This window comes from Pleurodeles waltl, chromosome 4_2 (genome assembly GCF_031143425.1).
Source record: "Pleurodeles waltl isolate 20211129_DDA chromosome 4_2, aPleWal1.hap1.20221129, whole genome shotgun sequence".
Classification (NCBI taxonomy): domain Eukaryota; kingdom Metazoa; phylum Chordata; class Amphibia; order Caudata; family Salamandridae; genus Pleurodeles; species Pleurodeles waltl.
In genome coordinates, this window is record NC_090443.1 from 38,899,056 (window position 1) to 38,921,024 (window position 21,969).

A 21,969-nucleotide genomic window follows, 5' to 3' on the forward strand; every position below is an offset into this window, starting at 1 on the left:
TCTAGGGATGGGGTGTGCATCACTCATAGTGATGGCATTGAGCCCCTTGTAGTTAACATAGAACCTACATTCAGGTGTGACACCAGCTCGAGCAGCTTTGGGGTCCAGAACTACAGGGCTAGACCAAGGGCTGCTAGAGTGCTAAATCACAACTAACTCCAGAATCTCAAAGACCTCCTCCTTGATGCTGTCTCTCACACTGTCAGTAACCCTGTAAGACTTGTGCTTGACAGGTAGACTGTCCCCAGTGTCGATATCATGGGTGCACCAATGGGTGAGAACAGTGAGGCGAACTGACCAAGTAACTGGTGACAGTCCCTCTGCTGTTCTAGGGTCAGATTAGAGAGAGGTTCACACCCTCTACTGAACCATCCTGCTCCTTGGCAGTGAGGAGGTCAGGGAGAGGCTCACTCTCCTATTCCACCCCATTATCCGTGACCAAGAGCATGGTCAACTCAGACCTCTCAAAGTGCGGCTTGAGGCGGGACACAAGTAACACCTTTAAAGGGTTCCTAGGAGTCTGCATGTCCACCAAGTGGGAGACTCTACTTTTGCACTCCTTCACCTCAAATGGCCTAAACTAATTGTCTTGGAGAGCACAGGGCTCTAACGGGGCCATCACCCACACTTTCCTGCCAGGCTGCAACTCAAAAAGAGTGGTATCCTGGTCATACCAGCGGTTGATGTCCCCCTGGCTAGCTTCCAGATTCTCTTGGGTGTGTTTCAAGAAGCAGGCTGTCTGGTTTCTGAAGGCCAACATGCAACTGAATACATCCTGAGGGGACTTCTTGGGATGTTGCTCCCAGCCCTCCTTCACCAAACTGAGAGGCACCCTCTCACAGGGTGTCCATACAGAAGTTCAAAGGGACTGAAGCCAACCCCCTTCTGTGGTACCTCCCTGTAAGCAAACAACAGGTATGGTAACAAGATTTCCCGCTTATGCCTCAGGGGTACAGAAAGACCCATAATCATGCCCTTCAGGGTACGGTTGAATCTCTCAACCAACCCATTGCTCTGGAGGTGGTAATGCATGGTAAACATACCCCGGTCAGATACCACCTCCTTGGGGAAACCCACACAGGTAAATGTCCGCATCAGTGCCCTGACCACTTTGGCACAGTCACAGTCCTCAGGGGGATAGTTTCCCGATACCAGTTGGCATGATCCACCAAGACCTGGATAAATCTAATGCCCATGATTGTACTGAATCCAGAGACCCCACAATGACAATGCCCACCCGCTCAAAAGGGGTGCTCACAACAGGAAAGGGTTGAAGAGGAGCCTTGCATCTCTTCCCAGATTTGCCACTTGCCTGGCAGGTCTGACAAGTCCTGCAGAATGTATCTGAGTGTTTTCTCATTTGAGGCCAATAAAAGTGGGTGACAAGCTTGTCAAAGGTCCTGCCCTGGCCCAAATGATCTGCCAGTGGCACATTATGAGCTACACCCAGAATTAAGGCTCTGAAACACTGGGGTACCACTAGCACCCGGCCTGCCCCAGGCTCAGCAACATTAGGCTCACTATACAGGAGATCATTCTCCCAGTAAAGTAGATGAGTTCCAGAGGTGTCGCCAGCTGCCTGGGCTTCAGCCTGTTTCTGATGACCCTCAAGGCTTGGGCATGTCTTTTGCACTGTGCAAAACTCTTCCCTGATGGTGCCTCCTTCCTGCTGCCAATGAGTCAGCTCAGAAAGGTCCCCCAGTTTAGCCACCTCTTCCTTTTTAGGTTCTGGGGCGTCCCCCTCAGGTTCTGCCTCCTCCCAGATTGTGGGAATTTCAGGAACAGGTTTCCAGCGCCCCTTGCCCCTTCCTTTTTTTCAGGCTGGGCCACTGTTTCAGGCTTCAGGCCCTCCTGACCATACTCTTGTGTGGCCATGGACCGTGTGGTCATGCACGCCCATTCTGGAAATCCCAACATTTCTAAATGGGACTTGAGCTCCACCTCCTCCCAGGCAGTATGCTCCAGATCATTCCCTAGCAGACAGGCATGGATAGACTCACAGAAACCTGAGACCCCCCTTTCGAAGGAAATAGCTTCTGGGTAATGGGTGGCATGGTCCACCAAGACCTGGATAAATCTGTTGCCCATGGTTGTCTTGGCATCCCGAGGCCCCAGAATGTCAATGCCCACACGCTCAAAAGGGGTGCTCATGACAGGAAAGGGCTGAAGAGGAGCCTTGCAAGTCTTCCCAGATTTTCCACTTGCCTTGCAGTTCTGACCAGTCCTGCAGACCCCATCTTAGTGTTTTCCCATTTGAGGCCAATAAATGTGGGTAACAAGCCTGTCAAAGGTACTGTCCCACCCCAAATGGTCTGCCAGTGGCACCTCATGAGCCAGACCCAGTAGGAAGGCTCTGAAACACTGGAGTACCACTAGCACATGTGCTACCCCAGGTTAGCAAATGCTCACTATATAGGAGATCATTCCATGAGTTTCACAGGTGTCACCAGCTACCTGGACCGCAGCCTGTTTCTGAAGACCCTAAAGGGTGGAGCATGTCTTCTGCGCTCCGCAGAACTCTTCCCTGGTGGGCCCTCCTTCCTGCTGCCAATGGGTCAGCTCAAAAACGTCCCCCAGTTCAGCCACCTCTTCCCCTGTAGGTTCTGGGGCATCCCCCTCGGGTTCAGCCTCCACTAGGGCCAGGGGAATATCAAGAGCGGGATTCTAGCACCCATTGCCCCTTCCTTTCTTGCCAGGCACTAGGGCCACTGTTTCAGGTTCCAGGATCTCCCGACTATACTCGTGGGTGGCCATAGACCGTGTGGTCATGCAAGCCCATTCTGCCAATTCCAGCATTTCCAAATGGGACCTGATCTACACGTCCTTCCAGGCAGTATGCTCTAGGTCATTCCCTAGTAGACAATAAACAGGCATGGTAGACTCATAGCAAGGAACCTGAGACCACCTACTCAACCTGAGCTACCAAGCATTGGCACTCACTGTTGTCTACTGCTACAACTTGGTGGTCCACATTAGGGACTACCTGCTCTTGAGACACCAGATGACAGAGGAATATTGTCATACTGGCTCCTGTGTCTCTAAGAGCCTCCACCACCTCCCATTAATGGTCACCCACTGCCTGTACTTCTTTGTATTATCAGGCATGAGGGTTCTGTGGACCACCTCACCCTAACCCAGGGAGCCTAGGGTTAACTCAGCTTGCTCACCACCACTAACTGGGGCCAACACCTCCGCAAGCGCTACACTGACCACCCCATGTGTCTGCCCACAAGTGCCCGCTTAGGACACTTGAGACCCCCTCTGATGTGTTCTTTCTGACCACAGGCAAAGCATTTGAGGGGTCCCTTCACTGCAGGCTTACCTGAAGGGAACCAACTGTTATTCTCAACAGGTGGCTGGGAATCTTTACCCTGGGAACTTGTTTGGGGCCCTTTAAATCCTTACTTTTATTCATGTCCCCCCGTCTTCTTCTGTTGGGGACCTGCCCACCCTTGACAGAGTCTCCCCCATACAACGTCTTGTGGACCTTGGTACTCACCCAATGGTCCGCCTCCTGAGCAAGCTTCCTGGATCCAGTAAGCCTGCTGTCAATCAAGTGCTGGAGCAACTCTGGAAAACAGACTAGACAAGTGCTCCCATACAAACACATTGTAAAGCCCCTAGTACTATGTTTCCTCACTGCCCTTCACCCACCCATCCAGTGCTCTGCAAAGTGATCCACACGCTCAAGCCTGGTCTGGACATCAAGTTTCCTACTTTCCTTGAACTTCTTTCTGTACATCTGTGGTGTCAGGCCATACCTAGTGATGAGGGAATCCTTCAAGTTAGAGTAGGGGAGCTCCCTATCTGCCCCTAGTGCCCCTAGTGCTAACACGATGTCCCTCCCCTCTACTGTAAAGTAATTCCACAGGCCCTTCCCCAATCTCTCTCAGGGACCCCGTGCATGTGGAGAGCTGCCTCATAGCCCTAAAACCACCTGTGGATGTCACCCTCCTTATTGTACTTCTTCCCTACACTCGCCTCTCAGATTGCAGTGAAGAAATGCTGCCACCATCTGTGCTGGAGCTGCTCCTGCAATCCAGGTCCTTCAAGCTCAGCTCTTGAGCTAAATGGATTTTCTCCATGGCAATTCTCTCTTTTTCCACAGCAACTCTTTCTTTCTCCTCCTCCCTCTTCATCCTAGCCAGTTCCAGCTCCCTTTCGTGCTTGAGCCTTTCCATTCCCAGTTGGTATTTCCTGGTTTCCCACCTGTCTTCCAGTTCCTCCTGGGTCAGTCCCTTGGAAGACACAGAGCTGCCTGGCCTAGACATCCTCCCTCCATGCAAGCCTTGGTTGTCCAACAATACATCATGGATACTTTGCACCTCCACCTCCCCAGTGCCATTCTCCTTCTCTGTGGGCACATCAGCATCCATTGCTGCAAGCCAGGGCCACTGAGCCTTTTTGTAGAGCCTCTTTTTTAGTGAGGCTTTTAATAGGACACCTAAATTCCCTGCAGAACTTTTTGAGCTGAGGCATCGTATAGGTCTCCAACCTCTTCTGCTCAGACACTACTTCTACTGCTCCAGCTGATGGTTCACCAGAGTGAGACATGATTGTGAGAAGGTTCAACAAGGCAGGGGAAATCCAAAAACAGAAACAATAAAAAAATGCCAAGGAAAAACAGTATGTGGTTGTGTAATGTTCTGTAATTTTGCACTCTCTCCAAACTGGGATCCTCACTCTAGTCAGGGTAAGGGTGATACACAACTCAGATAATCCCTGCTCACCCCCTTGGTAGCTTGGCTTAAGCAGTCAGGCTTATCTCTGAGGCAATGTGTAAAGTATTTGTACTAAAACACACAGTAACACAGTGAAAACATCACAAAACCACTCAATACCAGTTTAGAAATATAGCCAATATTTATCTGAGTAAAACAGGACCAAAACAGCAAAAAATACCTTCAATCTAGCACTAGAAACACAAATGCTTTGACTTGGTGCTATCACGGCATTGTGATGGGGTACTTCCCAACAATATGAAGCCAATAGGGCTAGTCACAAAGTCACATTGACCCCTAGGTACAGTACCTTTGGTAACGAAGAAACAAGTCCGTGCACGGAGTCGGGGAGGTGAGGCATCGCTGGATCCGCTGAGGCGTCTGTTCCTTACTGCGGCGCAATGGAGGTGACGTGGCATTAGTGACACAGCACTTGGGAATCACAAAGTCACAGGACATCAGGGGGGATCTATTGGTGTCAGCCCTGCGGTCAGCAGAGTCATCTCACTCCAGTGGGAACCACAACTTCGGTTGCAGGATCAGGCAGTGGTATCAGGTCCGAGAGTCGTCCGGAGTCAGTACACAGTTTTTTCTTGTTTTTCAACCTGCTTTCACTCCCAGGGGCCAGGAGACTGGAGTAGGCACCACCTGGCGAGTTAGGATCTACAGCAAGAAGGCCCAGAGGCTGGTAAGTGAAGTCTTTGCTGTCCCTGGGACTTCCTAACAGGAGGCAGGCTCAGTCCAAGCTCTTGGAGACACTTCACCAGCAGAATTGCAGAAAGGAGAGTCCTGTCCTTTCCCTTTTAAGCAGCAGCAGCAGGCCAGCACCTCAAAGCAGCTAGCAGAGTGGCAGGTCCTTTTCAAGCATCAAGCTCTTCTCCTTGGCAGAGGTTACTCTTATTCCAGAAGTAATCTAAAAGTCAGAGGTTTTGGGTCCAATGCTTACACCCATTTCTGCCTTTGAAGTAGAAATACTTCAAAAGAAAGCCTCTGGTGATTATTAGACCCTGCCTTGCCCAGGCCAGGCCCCAGGCACACTCCAGGAGGTTTGAGTCTGCATTATGTGAGGGCTGGCACAGCCCTTTCAGATACAAGTGTCAGCTTCTCCCTCCCCACTCTAGCCCAGGAGTCTCATCTAGATATGAATGATACTCCCCAGCTCCCTTTGTGTCATTGTCTAATGGGAATTCACAAACAGCCCACCCGTCAGTCTAACCCAGACGTGGATTACACAATCAGGCAGAGGCACAGAATGGTTAAGCAAGAAAAGGGCCACCTTCTAAAAGTGGCATTTTCAAACTGACAATCTCAAAAACCAACTTTACCAAAAGATATATTTTTGCATTGTGTGTTCAGAGACCCCAAATTCCACATCTCTATCTGCTCCCAATGGGAAACCACACTTAGAAGACATTTAAAGGCACTCTCCATGTTTACCTAGGAGAGAGACATGGCATGAAATAGTGAAACCCTAATTTGGCAGTATTTCATTTTCAGGATACGTAAAATACATCTGTACATCTCCTACCTTTTAAATACACTGCACCCTGCCTGTGGGGCTACCCAGGGCCTACTTTAGGGGTGACTTCCACATCGTAAAAGGAAAGGTTTAGGCCTGGCAAGTGGATACACTTGACAGGTTGAATTGACCGTGCAGGACTGCACACACAGACACTGCAGTGACAGGTCTGAGACATGTTTACAGGGCTACTCAGGTGAGTGGCACAATCAGTGCTGCAGACCCACTAGCAGTATTTGATTTACAGGCCCTGGGCACCTCTTGTGCAGTTTACTAGGGACTTACTAGTAAATCAAATATACCAATCAGGGATAACCCATCACCAATACAATTTAGGCAGAGAGCACTTGCACTTTAGCACTGGTTAGCGGTGGTGAAGTGCCCAGAGTATCAAAACCATGCAAAATGAATTACACCACAGGGTCCAAAAACAGGAGGTCAGATGCAAAAAGTACAGGGAAACCACGACAAGAGCTGCCAGGTCTAACAATAGTACAGCAGAGAAAAATAATGAAAGAGGAGTGCTGGGATTTTCCTATTGAAGGAACTGTGAGGGCCTAACATGGTTGATGGTCAATCCGATCAGAACATAAAGAGTTAGTCACAGTACACTATTTTGCTGCGAATGAGTGACGTGCATAGGCAGGCATTCGAAACCTGGAGACTGTCTCTCCTAAAGTCACAGAGTCAGACAGGAGTCCCAGGATTCTCCCTTAGCAGGCCAGTCCTTGTCAGGGTGATCCTGTGAATTAAAATAGCCTTAACTCATGTCAGTTTTTTTTTTCTAAGTGCCCACTCAGAATGGGACTTTGTCACTTTTTTGAAGAAAAAAATTCAAATTCGATTTTTTCCCTTTTGGGACTAAAAAAGATGAAATTTTGATTTTTTTCACTTTTTGGATGAAAAAAAGTTTACATTTTTTTCCAAGTGCCCACTCAGAATGGGACTTTGTCACTTTTTTGAAGAAAAAAATTGAAATTAGATTTTTTCCCTTTTGGGACTAAAAAAGATGAAATTTGGATTTTTTCACTTTTTGGATGAAAAAAGTTGACATTTTTTCCAAGTGCCCACTCAGAATGGGACTTTGTCACTTTTTTCAAGAAAAAAAATGAAATTCGATTTTTTCCCTTTTGGGACTAAAAAAGATGAAATTTGGATTTTGTCACTTTTTGGATGAAAAAAGTTGAATCGTTTTCCAAGTGCCCACTCAGAATGAGACTTTGTCACTTTTTTGAAGAAAAATATTGAACTTTGATTTTTTCACTTTTGGGACTTAAAAAGATGAAATTTGGATTTTTTCACTTTTTGGCTGAAAAAATGTGAAATGTTTTCAAATCCCCACTCAGAATGGGACTTTGTCACTTTTTTGACAAAAACTATGAATTTGCAATTTTTCACTATTTGGATCAAAAACGTTTATCTTTCCATCCAATAAGTCAAAATGTTCCATTCTGACATAGGAAGTGGCACACATGTCAACTTAGACAAAAGTTTAATATTTTTCTAAGTCCCATCTCATAATGAGATGGGACTTAGAAAAAAATTCAACTTTTGAAAAAAGGCAAAAGAGCTTCCAGGTCCCTTGTCGGAAATGGAATTTGTCACTTCTTTGAAGAAGAAAATTAAATTTGGATGTTTTCTCTTTTTGGATGATAAAGGTTGAAATTTTTTCTAAGTCACCATTCAGAATGGGACTTTGTGACTTTTTTGAAGAAATGTATTGAATTTGGATTTTTTCACTTTTTGGATGAAAAAAGTAGATTTTATTTCTAAGTGCCCACTCAGAATGGGACTTTGTCATTTTTTTGAAAAAATAAATGAAATTTGATTTTTTTCACTTTTGGGACTAAAAAAGATGAAATTTGGATTTTTTCACTATTTTGGATGAAAAAAAGTTGAATTTTTTTCTAAGTGCCCACTCAGAATGGGACTTTGTCACTTTTTTGAAGAAAAAAATTGAAATTAGATTTTTTCCCTTTTGGGACTAAAAAAGATTAAATTTGGATTTTTTCACTTTTTGGATGAAAAAAGTTGAAATTTTTTCCAAGTGCCCACTCAGAATGGGACTTTGTCACTTTTTTGAAGAAAAAAATTGAAATTCGATTTTTTCCCTTTTGGGACTAAAAAAGATGAAATTTGGATTTTTTCACTTTTTGGATGAAAAAAGTTGAATCGTTTTCCAAGTGCCCACTCAGAATGAGACTTTGTCACTTTTTTGAAGAAAATATTGAACTTTGATTTTTTCACTTTTGGGACTTAAAAAGATGAAATTTGGATTTTTTCACTTTTTGGCTGAAAAAATGTGAAATGTTTTCAAATCCCCACTCAGAATGGGACTTTGTCACTTTTTTGACAAAAACTAAGAATTAGCACTTTTTCACTATTTGGATCAAAAACGTTTGTCTTTCCATCCAATAAGTCAAAATGTCCCATTCTGACATGGGAAGTGGCACACATGTCAACTTAGACAAAAGTTGAATATTTTTCTAAGTCCCATCTCATAATGAGATGGGACTTAGAAAAAACTTCAACTTTTGAAAAAAGTCAAAAGAGCTTCCAAGTCCTTTGTCGGGAATGGAATTTGTCACTTCTTTGAAGAAGAAAATTAAATTTGGATGTTTTCACTTTTTGGACGATAAAGGTTGACATTTTTTCTAAGTGCCCATTCAGAATGGGACTTTGGGACTTTTTTGAAGAAATGTATTGAATTTGGATTTTTTCACTTTTTGGATGAAAAAAGTCAAATTTCTTTCTAAGTGCCCACTCAGAATGGGACTTTGTCACTTTTTTGAAGAAAAAAATTGAAATTCGATTTTTTCCCTTTTGGGACTAAAAAAGATAAAATGTTGATTTTTTCACTTTTTGCATGAAAAAAGTTGAAATTTTTTCCAAGTGCCCACTCAGAACAGGACGTTGTCACTTTTTTTAAGAAAAAAATTGAAATTTGATTTTTTTGACTTTTGGGACTAAAAAAGATGAAATTTGGATTTTTTCACTTTTTGGATGAAAAAAGTTGAAATTTTTTCCAATTGCCCACTCAGAATGGGACTGTGTCACTTTTTTGAAGAAAAAAATTGGAATTTGATTTTTTCACTTTTGGGACCGAAAAAGATGAAATTTGGATTTTTTCACTTTTTGGATGAAAAAAGTTGAAATTTTTTCCAAGTGCCCACTCAGAATGGGACTTTGTCACTTTTTTGAAGAAAAAAATTGAAATTCGATGTTTTCCCTTTTGGGACTAAAAAAGATGAAATTTGGATTTTTTTCACTTTTTGGATGAAAAAAAAAGTTGAAATTTTTTCCAAGTGCCCATTCAGAATAGGACTTTGTCACTTTTTTGAAGAAAAAAAATGAAATTCGATTTTCTCACTTTTGGGACTAAAAAAGATTAAATTGGGATTTTTTCACTTTTTGGATGAAAAAAGTTGTAATTTTTTCCAAGTGCCCACTCAGAAGTGGACTTTGTCACTTTTTTGAAGAGAAAAATTCAAATTCGATTTTTTACCTTTTGGGACTAAAGAAGATGAAATTTGGATTTCTTTCACTTTTTGTATGAAAAACGTTGACATTTTTTCTAAGTGCCCACTCAGAACGGGACGTTGTCACTTTTTTGAAAAAAAAAATTGAAATTTGATTTTTTTGACTTTTGGGACTAAAAAAGATGAAATTTTGATTTTTTCTCTTTTGGATGAAAAAAGTAGAAATTTTTTCCAAGTGCGCACTCAGAACGGGACGTTGTCACTTTTTGAAAGAAAAAATTTGAAATTCGATTTTTTCCCTTTTGGGACTAAAAAAGATGAAATTTGGATTTTTTCACTTTTTGGCTGAAAAAATGTGAAATGTTTTCAAATCCCCACTCAGAATGGGACTTTGTCACTTTTTTGACAAAAACTATGAATTTGCACTTTTTCACTATTTGGATCAAAAACGTTTGTCTTTCCATCCAATAAGTCAAAATGTCCCATTCTGACATGGGAAGTGGCACACATGTCAACTTAGACAAAAGTTTAATATTTTTCTAAGTCCCATCTCATAATGAGATGGGACTTAGAAAAAAATTCAACTTTTGAAAAAAGTCAAAAGAGCTTCCAAGTCCCTTGTCGGAAATGGAATTTGTCACTTCTTTGAAGAAGAAAATTAAATTTGGATGTTTTCACTTTTTGGACGATAAAGGTTGACATTTTTTCCAAGTCCCCATTCAGAATGGGACTTTGTGAGTTTTTTGAAGAAATGTATTGAATTTGGATTTTTTCACTTTTTGGATGAAAAAAGTTGAATTTCTTTCTAAGTGCCCACTCAGAATGGGACTTTGTCACTTTTTTGAAGAAAAATATTGAACTTTGATTTTTTCACTTTTGGGACTAAAAAAGATGAAATTTGTATTTTATCACTTTTTGGCTGAAAAAATGTGAAATGTTTTCAAATCCCCACTCAGAATGGGACTTTGTCACTTTTTTGACAAAAACTATGAATTGATTTTTTCACTTTTTGGATGAAAAAAGTCGAAATTCTTTCCAAGTGCCCACTCAGAATGGGACTTTGTCACTTTTTCAAGAAAAAAACTTGAAATTAGATTTTTTTCACTTTTGGGACTAAAAAAGATGAAATTTGGATGTTTTCACTTTTTGGATGAAAAAAGTTGAATTTTTTTCCAAGTGCCCACTCCGAACGGGACGTTGTCACTTTTTTGAAGAAAAAAATTGAAATTTGATTTTTTTGACTTTTGGGACTAAAAAAGATGAAATTTTGATTTTTTTACTTTTTGGCTGAAAAAATGTGAAATGTTTTCAAATCCCCACTCAGAATGGGACTTTGTAACTTTTTTGACAAAAACTATGAATTTGCACTTTTTCACTATTTGGATCAAAAAAGTTTATCTCTCCATCCAATAAGTCTAAATTTCCCATTCTGACATGGGAAGCGGAACACATGTCAACTTAGACAAAAGTTCAATATTTTTTTAAGTCCCATCTCATAATGAGATGGGACTTAGAAAAAAATTCAACTTTTGAAAAAAGTCAAAAGAGCGTCCAAGTCCCTTTTCAGAATGGTAATTTGTAACGTCTTTGAAGAAGAAAATTAAATTTGGATGTTTTCACTTTTGGACAATAAAGGTTAAAAAAAATTCTAAGTCCCCATTCAGAATGGGACTTTGTGACTTTTTTGAAGAAATATATTGAATTTGGATTTTTTTACTTTTTGGATGAAAAAAGTAGAATTTCTTTCTAAGTGCCCACTCAGAATGGGACTTTGTCACTTTTTCAAGAAAAAAATTGAAATTTGATTTTTTTCACTTTTGGGACTAAAAAAGATGAAATTTGGATGTTTTCACTTTTTGGATGAAAAAAGTTGAATTGTTTTTTCTAAGTGCCCACTCAGAAAGGAACTTTGTCACTTTTTTGAAGAAAAATATTGAACTTTGATTTTTTCACTTTTGGGACTAAAAAAGATGAAATTTGGATTTTTTCACTTTTTGGCTGAAAAAATGTGAAATGTTTTCAAATCCCCACTCAGAATGGGACTTTGTCACTTTTTTGACAAAAACTATGAATTTGCACTTTTTCACTATTTGGATCAAAAACGTTTGTCTTTCCATCCAATAAGTCAAAATGTCCCATTCTGACATGGGAAGTGGCACACATATCAACTTAGACAAAAGTTGAATATTTTTCTAAGTCCCATCTCATAATGAGATGGGACTTAGAAAAAACTTCAACTTTTGAAAAAAGTCAAAAGAGCTTCCAAGTCCCTTGTCGGGAATGGAATTTGTCACTTCTTTGAAGGAGAAAGTTAAATTTGGATATTTTCACTTTTTGGACGATAAAGGTTGACATTTTTTCTAAGTCCCCATTCAGAATGGGACTTTGTGACTTTTTTGAAGAAATGTATTGAATTCTGATTTTTTCACTTTTTGGATGAAAAAAGTCAAATTTCTTTCTAAGTGCCCACTCAGAATGGGACTTTGTCACTTTTTTGAAGAAAAAAATTGAAATTCGATTTTTTCCCTTTTGGGGCTAAAAAAGATTAAATTTGGATTTTTTTCACTTTTTGGATGAAAAAAAAGTTGAAATTTTTTCCAAGGCCCATTCAGAATAGGACTTTGTCACTTTTTTGAAGAAAAAAAATGAAATTCGATTTTTTCACTTTTGGGACTAAAAAAGATTAAATTGGGATTTTTTCACTTTTTGGATGAAAAAAGTTGTATTTTTTTCCAAGTGCCCACTCAGAAGTGGACTTTGTCACTTTTTTGAAGAGAAAAATTCAAATTCGATTTTTACCTTTTGGGACTAAAAAAGATGAAATTTGGATTTCTTTCACTTTTTGTATGAAAAACGTTGACATTTTTTCAAAGTGCCCACTCTGAATGGGACTTTGTTACTTTTTTGAAGAAAAAAATTGAAATTCGATTTTTTCCCTTTTGTGACAAAAAAAGACGAAATTTGGATTTTTTCACTTTTTGGATGAAAAAAGTTGAAATTTTTTCCAAGTGCCCACTCAGAACGGGACGTTGTCACTTTTTTGAAGAAAAAAATTGAAATTTGATTTTTTCACTTTTGGGACTAAAAAAGATGAAATGTGGATTTTTTCACTTTTTGGATGAAAAAAGTTGAAATTTTGTCTAAGTGCCCACTCAGAACGGGACGTTGTCACTTTTTTGAAGAAAAAAAAATTGAAATTTGATTTTTTCACTTTTGGGACTAAAAAAGATGGAATTTGGATTTTATCACTTTTTGGCTGAAAAAATGTGAAGTGTTATCAAATCCCCACTTAGAATGGGACTTTGTCACTTTTTTGACAAAAACTATGAATTTGCACTTTTTCACTATTTGGATCAAAAATGTTTATCTCTCCGTCAATAAGTCAAAATGTCCCATTCTGACATGGGAAGCGGAACGCATGTCAACTTAGACAAAAGTTGAATATTTTTCTTAAGTCCCAACTCATAATGAGATGGGACTTAGAAAAAAATTCAACTTTTGAAAAAAGTCAAAAGAGATTTCAAGTCCCTTTTCAGAATGGGAATTTGTCACGTCTTTGAAGAAGAAAATTAAATTTGCATGTTTTCACTTTTGGACGATAAAGGTTTAAATTTTTTCTAAGTCCCCATTCAGAATGGGACTTTGTGACTTTTTGAAGAAATGTATTGAATTTGGATTGTTTCACCTTTTGGATAAAAAAAGTCGAATTTCTTTCTAAGTGCCCACTCAGAATGGGACTTTGTCACTTTTTTGAAGAAAAAAAATGAAATTTGATTTTATCCCTTTTGGGACTAAAAAAAGATGAAATTTGGATTTTTTTCACTTTTTGGATGAAAAAAGTTGCCATTTTTTTAAAGTGCCCACTCAGAATAGGACTTTGTCACTTATTTGAAGAAAAAATATGAAATTTGATTTTTTTCACTTTTGGGACTAAAAAAGATGAAATGTGGATTATTTCACTTTTTGGATGAAAAAAGTTGAAAGTTTTTCCAAGTGCCCACTCAGAATGGGACTTTGTCACTTTTTTGAAGAAAAAAATTGAAATTCGATTTTTCCTTTTTGGGACTAAAAAAGATGAAATTTGGATTTTTTCACTTTTTGGATGAAAAAAGTTGAAATTTTTTCCAAGTGCCCACTCAGAACGGGACGTTGTCACTTTTTTGAAGAAAAATTTTTAAATTCGATTTTTTCCCTTTTGGGACTATAAAAGATGGAATTTGGATTTTTTCACTTTTTGATGAAAAAGGTTGAATTTTTTTCTAAGTGCCCACTCAGAATGAGACTTTGTCACTTTTTTGAAGAAAAATATTGAACTTTGATTTTTTCACTTTTGGGACTAAAAAAGATAAAATTTGGATTTTTTCACTTTTGGCTGAAAAATGTTAAGGGGCATATTTATACTCTGTTTGCGCCGGAATTGCGTCGTTTTTTTTGACGCAACTCTGACACAAAACTAAGTCCATATTTATACTTTGGCGTTAGACGCGTCTAGCGCCAAAGTCCATGGAGTTTGCGACATTTTTTAGCGTGGACACCTACTTTGCGTTAATGAGATGCAAGGTAGGCGTTCCCGTCTAAAAAATTGACTCAGAGGCATGTGCGCTGTATTTACACTCCTGGGCAAAATTCACGCCCGGGAGTGGGTGGGTCAAAAAAATGACGTACGGCCGCTTTGCGCCGTTTTTTAGCGCCTGGAAAAGGCAGGCGTTAAGGGACCTGTGGGCTCTGAAGGAGCCCAGAGGTGCCCTCCCATGCCCCCAGGGACACCCCCTGTCACCCTTGCCACCCCAGGAGGACACCCAAGGCTGGAGGGGACCCATCCCTGGAAAATTAAGGTAAGTTCAGGTAGGTATTATTTTTTTTTTTTTGGGTGGCATAGGGGGGCCTGATTTGTGCCCCCCTACATGCCACTATGCCCAATGACCATGCCCAGGGGACATAAGTCCCCTGGGCATTACCATTGGGCAAGGGGGCATGACTCCTGTCTTTGCTAAGACAGGAGTCATTTCAATGGGGGTTGGAGTGAAAAAAAAATGACGCAAATCGGGTTGAGGCGAAAAATTTGCCTCAGCCTGACTTGCCCCATTTTTTGGCGCCCAAGCTCCATATCCCCCTACGCCGGTGCTGCCTGGTGTACGTCGTTTTTTTTCCACGCACACCAGGCAGCCCCGGCGGCTAACGCCGGCTAACGTCATTGATTAAATACGGCGCCCACATGTCGCTTCAGAATGGCGTTAGCCGGCGCTAATTTTTTTGACGCAAAACTGCGTTAGCGCAGTTTTGCGTCAAAAAGTATAAATATGGCCCTAAATGTTTTCAAATCCTCACTCAGAGTGGAACGTTGTCACTTTTTTGACAAAAAGTACGAGTTTGCACTTTTCACTATTTGGATCAAAAACGTTTCTCTTTCCATCCAATAAGTCAAAATGTCCCATTCTGACATGGGAAGTGGCATACATGTCAACTGAGACAAAAGTTGAATATTTTTTTAAGTCCCATCTCATAATGAGATGGGACTTAGAAAAAAATTCAACTTTTGAAAAAAGTCAAAAGAGCTTCCAAGTCCCTTGTCGGAATGGGAATTTGTCACTTCTTTGAAGATGAAAATTAAATTTGGATGTTTTCACTTTTTGGATGATAAAGGTTGAAATTGTTTCTAAGTCACCATTCAGAATGGGACTTTGTCACTTTTTTGAAGAAATGTATTCACTTTGGATTTTTTCACTTTTTGGATGAAAAAAGTAGATTTTTTCCCTAAATGCCCACTCAGAATGGGACTTTGTCGCTTTTTGAAGAAAAAAATATGAAATTTGATTTTTCTCACTTTTGGGACTAAAAAAGATAAATGTGGATTTTTTCAGTTTTTGGATGAAAAAAGTTGAAATTTTTTCCAAGTGCCCACTCAGAATGGGACTTTGTCACTTTTTTGAAGAAAAAAATTGAAATTTGATTTTTTTGACTTTTGGCACTAAAAAAGATGAAATTTTGATTTTTTCACTTTTTGGATGAAAAAAGTTGAAATTTTTTCCAAGTGCCCACTCCGAACGGGACGTTGTCACTTTTTTGAAGAAAAAAATTGAAATTTGTTTTTTTTCACTTTTGGGACTAAAAAGATGGAATTTGGATTTTATCACTTTTTGGCTGAAAACATGTGAAATGTTTTCAAATCCCCACTCAGAATGGGACTTTGTCACTTTTTTGACAAAAACTATGAATTTGCACTTTTTCACTATTTGGATCAAAAAAGTTTATCTCTCCATCCAATAAGTCAAAATGTCCCATTCTGACATGGGAAGCGGAACACATGTCAACTTAGACAAAAGTTTAATATTTTCTAAGTCCCATCTCATAATGAGATGGGACTTAGAAAAAAATTCAACTTTTGTAAAAAGTCAAAAGATTTTCCAAGTCCCTTTTCAGAATGGGAATTCGTCATGTCTTTGAAGAAGAAAATTAAATTTGGATGTTTTCTCTTTTTGGATGATAAAGGTTGAAATTTTTTCTAAGTCACCATTCAGAATGGGACTTTGTGACTTTTTTGAAGAAAGTATTGAATTTGGATTTTTCACTTTTTGGATGAAAAAAGTAGATTTTATTTCTAAGTGCCCACTCAGAATGGACTTTGTCATTTTTTTGAAAAATAAATGAAATTTGATTTTTTTCACTTTTGGGACAAAAAAAGATGAAATTTGGATTTTTTTCACTTTTTGGCTGAAAAAATGTTAAGGGGCATATTTATACTCTGTTTGCGCCGGAATTGCGTCGTTTTTTTTGACGCAATTCCGACACAAAACTAAGTCCATATTTATACTTTGGCGTTAGACGCGTCTAGCGCCAAAGTCCATGGAGTTTGCGAAATTTTTTAGCGTGGACACCTACTTTGCGTTAATGAGATGCAAGATAGGCGTTTCCGTCTAAAAAATTGACTCCGAGGCATGTGCGCTGTATTTACACTCCGGGGCAAAATTCATGCCCGGGAGTGGGCGGGTCAAAAAAATGACGTAAGGCCGCTTTTGCGCCGTTTTTTAGTGCCTGGAAAAGGCAGGCGTTAAGGGACCTGTGGGCTCTGAAGGAGCCCAGAGGTGCCCTCCCATGCCCCCAGGGACACCCCCTGTCACCCTTGCCCACCCCAGGAGGACACCCAAGGCTGGAGGGACCCACCCCTGGAAACTTAAGGTAAGTTCAGGTAGGTATTATTTTTTTTTTTTTGGGTGGCATAGGGGGGCCTGATTTGTGCCCCCCTACATGCCACTATGCCCAATGACCATGCCCAGGGGACATAAGTCCCCTGGGCAGGGCCATTGGGCAAGGGGCATGACTCCTGTCTTTGCTAAGACAGGAGTCATTTCAATGGGGGTTGGGAGTGAAAAAAAATGACGCAAATCGGGTTGAGGCGAAAAATTTGCCTCAGCCTGACTTGCCACATTTTTTGGCGCCCAAGCTCCATATCCCCCTACGCCGGCGCTGCCTGGTGTACGTCGTTTTTTTCCATGCACACCAGGCAGCCCCGGCGGCTAACGCCGGCTAACGTCATTGATTAAATACGGCGCCCGCATGGCGCTTCAGAATGGCGTTAGCCGGCGCTAATTTTTTTGACGCAAAACTGCGTTAGCGCAGTTTTGCATCAAAAAGTATAAATATGGCCCTAAATGTTTTCAAATCCCCACTCAGAGTGGAACATTGTCACTTTTTTGACAAAAAGTACGAATTTGCACTTTTTCACTATTTGGATCAAAAACGTTTCTCTTTCCATCCAATAAGTCAAAATGTCCCATTCTGACATGGGAAGTGGCATACATGTCAACTTAGACAAAAGTTGAATATTTTTTAAGTCCCATCTCATAATGAGATGGGACTTAGAAAAAAATCAACTTTTGAAAAAAGTCAAAAGAGCTTCCAAGTCCCTTGTCGGAATGGGAATTTGTCACTTCTTTGAAGAAGAAAATTAAATTGGATGTTTTCACTTTTTGGACGATAAAAGTTGAAATTTTTTCTAAGTCCCCATTCAGAATGGGACTTTGTCACTTTTTTGAAGAAATGTATTTGATTTGGATTTTTTCACTTTTTGGATGAAAAAAGTCAAATTTCTTTCTAAGTGCCCACTCAGAATGGGACTTTGTCACTTTTTTGAAGAAAAAAATTGAAATTAGATTTTTTCCCTTTGGGACAAAAAAAGATGAAATTTGGATTTTTTCACTTTTGGATGAAAAAAAAAGTTGAAATTTTTTCCAAGTGCCCATTCAGAATAGGACTTTGTCACTTTTTTGAAGAAAAAAAATGAAATTTGATTTTTTTTCACTTTTGGGACGAAAAAAGATGAAATTTGGATTTTTTCACTTTTTGGATGAAAAAAGTTGAAATTTGTTATAAGTGCCCACTCAGAACGGGACGTTGTCACTTTTTTGAAGAAAAAAATTGAAATTTGATTTTTCACTTTTGGGAATAAAAAAGATGAAATGTGGATTTTTTCACTTTTTGGATGAAAAAAGTTGAAATTTTGTCTAAGTGCCCACTCAGAACGGGACGTTGTCACTTTTTTGAAGAAAAAAAATTAAAATTTGTTTTTTTCACATTTGTGACTAAAAAAGATGGGAATTTGGATTTTATCACTTTTTGGCTGAAAAAAATGTGAAATGTTTCAAATCCCCACTCAGAATGGGACTTTGTCACTTTTTTGACAAAAACTATGAATTTGCAATTTTTCACTATTTGGATCAAAAACGTTATCTTTCCATCCAATAAGTCAAAATGTTCCATTCTGACATGGGAAGTGGCACACATGTCAACTTAGACAAAAGTTGAATATTTTTCTAAGTCCCATCTCATAATGAGATGGGACTTAGAAAAAAATTCAACTTTTGAAAAAAGTCAAAAGATCTTCCAAGTCCCTTGTCGGAAATGGAATTTGTCACTTCTTTGAAGAAGAAAATTAAATTGGATGTTTTCACTTTTTGGACGATAAAGGTTGAAATTTGTTCTAAGTCCCCATTCAGAATGGGACTTTGTGACTTTTTTGAAGAAATGTATTGAATTTGGATTTTTTTCACTTTTTGGATGAAAAAAATTAGAATTTTTTTTAAAGTGCCCACTCAGAATAGGACTTTGTCACTATTTTGAAGCAAAAAAATGAAATTAGATTTTTTCACTTTTGGGACAAAAAAGATGAAATTTTGATTTTTTTCACTTTTTGGATGAAAAAAAAAGTTGAAATTTTTTCCAAGTGCCCGTTCAGAATAGGACTTTGTCACTTTTTTGAAGAAAAAAAATGAAATTCGATTTTTTCCCTTTTGGGACTAAAAAAGATGAAATTTGATTTTTTCACTTTTTGGATGAAAAAAGTTGAATTTTTTTCTAAATGCCCACTCAGAACGGGACGTTGTCAGTTTTTTGAAGAAAAAAAATTGAAATTTGATTTTTTTGACTTTTGGGACTAAAAAAGATAAAACTTGGATTTTTTCACTTTTTGGATGAAAAAAGTTGAAATTTTTTCCAAGTGCCCACTCCGAATGGGACTTTGTTACTTTTTTGAAGAAAAAAATTGAAATTCGATTTTTTCCCTTTTGGGACTAAAAAAGATGAAATTTGGATTTTTTCACTTTTGGATGAAAAAAGTTGAAATTTTTTCCAAGCGCCCACTCAGAATGGGACTTTGTCACTTTTTGAAGAAAAAAATTGAAATTCGATTTTTTCCCTTTTGGGACTAAAAAAGATGAAATTTGGAATTTTTCAATTTTTGGATGAAAAAAGTAGACTTTTTTTCCAAGTTCCCACTCAGAATGAGACTGTCACTTTTTTGAAGAAAAATATTGAACTTTGATTTTTTTCACTTTTGGGACTAAAAAAGATGAAATTTGGATTTTATCATTTTTTGGCTGAAAAATTTGAAATGTTTTCAAATCCCCACTCAGAATGGGACTTTGTCACTTTTTTAACAAAAACTATGAATTTGCACTTTTTCACTATTTGGATCAAAATAGTTTATCTCTCCATCCAATAAGTCAAAATGTCCCATTCTGACATGGGAAGCGGAACACATGTCAATTGAGACAAAAGTTGAATATTTTTTTAAGTCCCATCTCATATGAGATGGGACTTAGAAAAAACTTCAACTTTTGAAAAAAGTCAAAAGAGCTTCCAGGTCCCTTTTCAGAATGGGAATTTGTCACCTCTTTGCAGAAGAAAATTAAATTTGAATGTTTTCACTTTTGGAACGATAAAGGTTGACATTTTTTCTATGTCCCCATTCAGAATGGGACTTTGTGACTTTTTTGAAGAAATATATAGAATTTGGATTTTTTCACTTTTTGGATGAAAAAAGTAGAAATTCTTTTTAAGTGCCCACTCAGAATGGACTTTGTCACTTTTTCAAGAAAAAATTGAAATTTGATTTTTTTTCACTTTTGGGACTAAAAAAGATGAAATTTGGATTTTTTTCACTTTTTGGATGAAAAAAGTTGACATTTTTCCAAGTGCCCACTCAGAATGGGACTTTGTCACTTTTTTGACAAAAACTATGAATTTGCACTTTTTCACTATTTGGATCAAAAACGTTTGTCTTCCATCCAATAAGTCAAAATGTCCCATTCTGACATGGGAAGTGGCACACATGTCAACTTAGACAAAAGTTGAATATTTTTCTAAGTCCCATCTCATAATGAGATGGGACTTAGAAAAAACTTCAACTTTTGAAAAAAGTCAAAAGAGCTTCCAAGTCCCTTTCAGAATGGGAATTTGTCACTTCTTTGAAGAACAAAATTAAATTGGATGTTTTCACTTTTGGACGATAAAGGTTGAAATTTTTTCTAAGTCCCCATCAGAATGGGACTTTGTGACTTTTTTGAAGAAATGTATTGGAATTTGGATTTTTTCACTTTTTGGATGAAAAAAGTCAAATTTCTTTCTAAGTGCCCACTCAGAATGGGACTTTGTCACTTTTTTGAAGAAAAAAAATGAAATTCGATTTTTTCCCTTTTGGGACTAAAAAAGAGGAAATGTTTTTTTTTTTTTTTTTATGAAAAAAGTTGAAATTTTTTCCAAGTGCCCATTCAGAATAGGACTTTGTCACTTTTTTGAAGAAAAAAAATGAAATTTGATTTTTTCACTTTTGGGACTAAAAAAGATGAAATTTGGATCTTTTCACTTTTTGTAAGAAAAAAGTTGAAATTTTTTCTAAGTGCCCACTCAGAACGGGACGTTGTCACTTTTTGAAGAAAAAAATTGAAATTTGATTTTTTTGACTTTTGGGACTAAAAAAGATAAAATTTGGATTTTTTCACTTTTTGCATGAAAAAAGTTGACATTTTTTCCAAGTGCCCACTAAGAACGGGACGTTGTCACTTTTTTAAAGAAAAAAATTGAAATTTGATTTTTTGACTTTTGGACTAAAAAAGATGAAATTTGGATTTTTTCACTTTTTGGATGAAAAAAGTTGAAATTTTTTCAAATTGCCTACTCAGATTGGGACTGTGTCACTTTTTTGAAGAAAAAAATTGGAATTTGATTTTTTCACTTTTGGGACTAAAAAAGATGACATTTTGATTTTTTCACTTTTTGGATGAAAAAAGTTGAAATTTTTTCCAAGTGCCCACCTCAGAATGGGACTTTGTCACTTTTTTGAAGAAAAAAATTGAAATTCGATTTTTTCCCTTTTGGGACTAAAAAAGATGAAATTTTGATTTTTTTCACTTTTTGGATGAAAAAAAAAGTTGAAATTTTTCCAAGTGCCCGTTCAGAATAGGACTTTGTCACTTTTTTGAAGAAAAAAAATGAAATTCGATTTTTTCCCTTTTGGGACTAAAAAAGATGAAATTTTGATTTTTTCACTTTTTGGATAAAAAAAGTTGAATTTTTTTTCTAAGTGCCCACTCAGAAAGGAACTTTGTCACTTTTTTGAAGAAAAATATTGAAATTCGATTTTTTCCCTTTTGGGACTAAAAAAGATTAAATTTGGATTTTTTCTCTTTTTTGCAGAAAAAATTTGAAATGTTTTCAAATCCCCACTCAGAATGGGACTTTGTCACTTTTTTGACAAAATTTATGAATTTTCACTTTTTCACTATTTGGATCAAAAACGTTCATCTTTCCATCCAATAAGTCAAAATGTCCCATTCTGACATGGAAGTGGCACACATGTCAACTTAGACAAAAGTTGAATATTTTTCTAAGTCCCAGCTCATAATGAGATGGGACTTAGAAAAAAATTCAACTTTTGAAAAAAGTCAAAAGAGCTTCCAAGTCCCTTGTCGGAAAT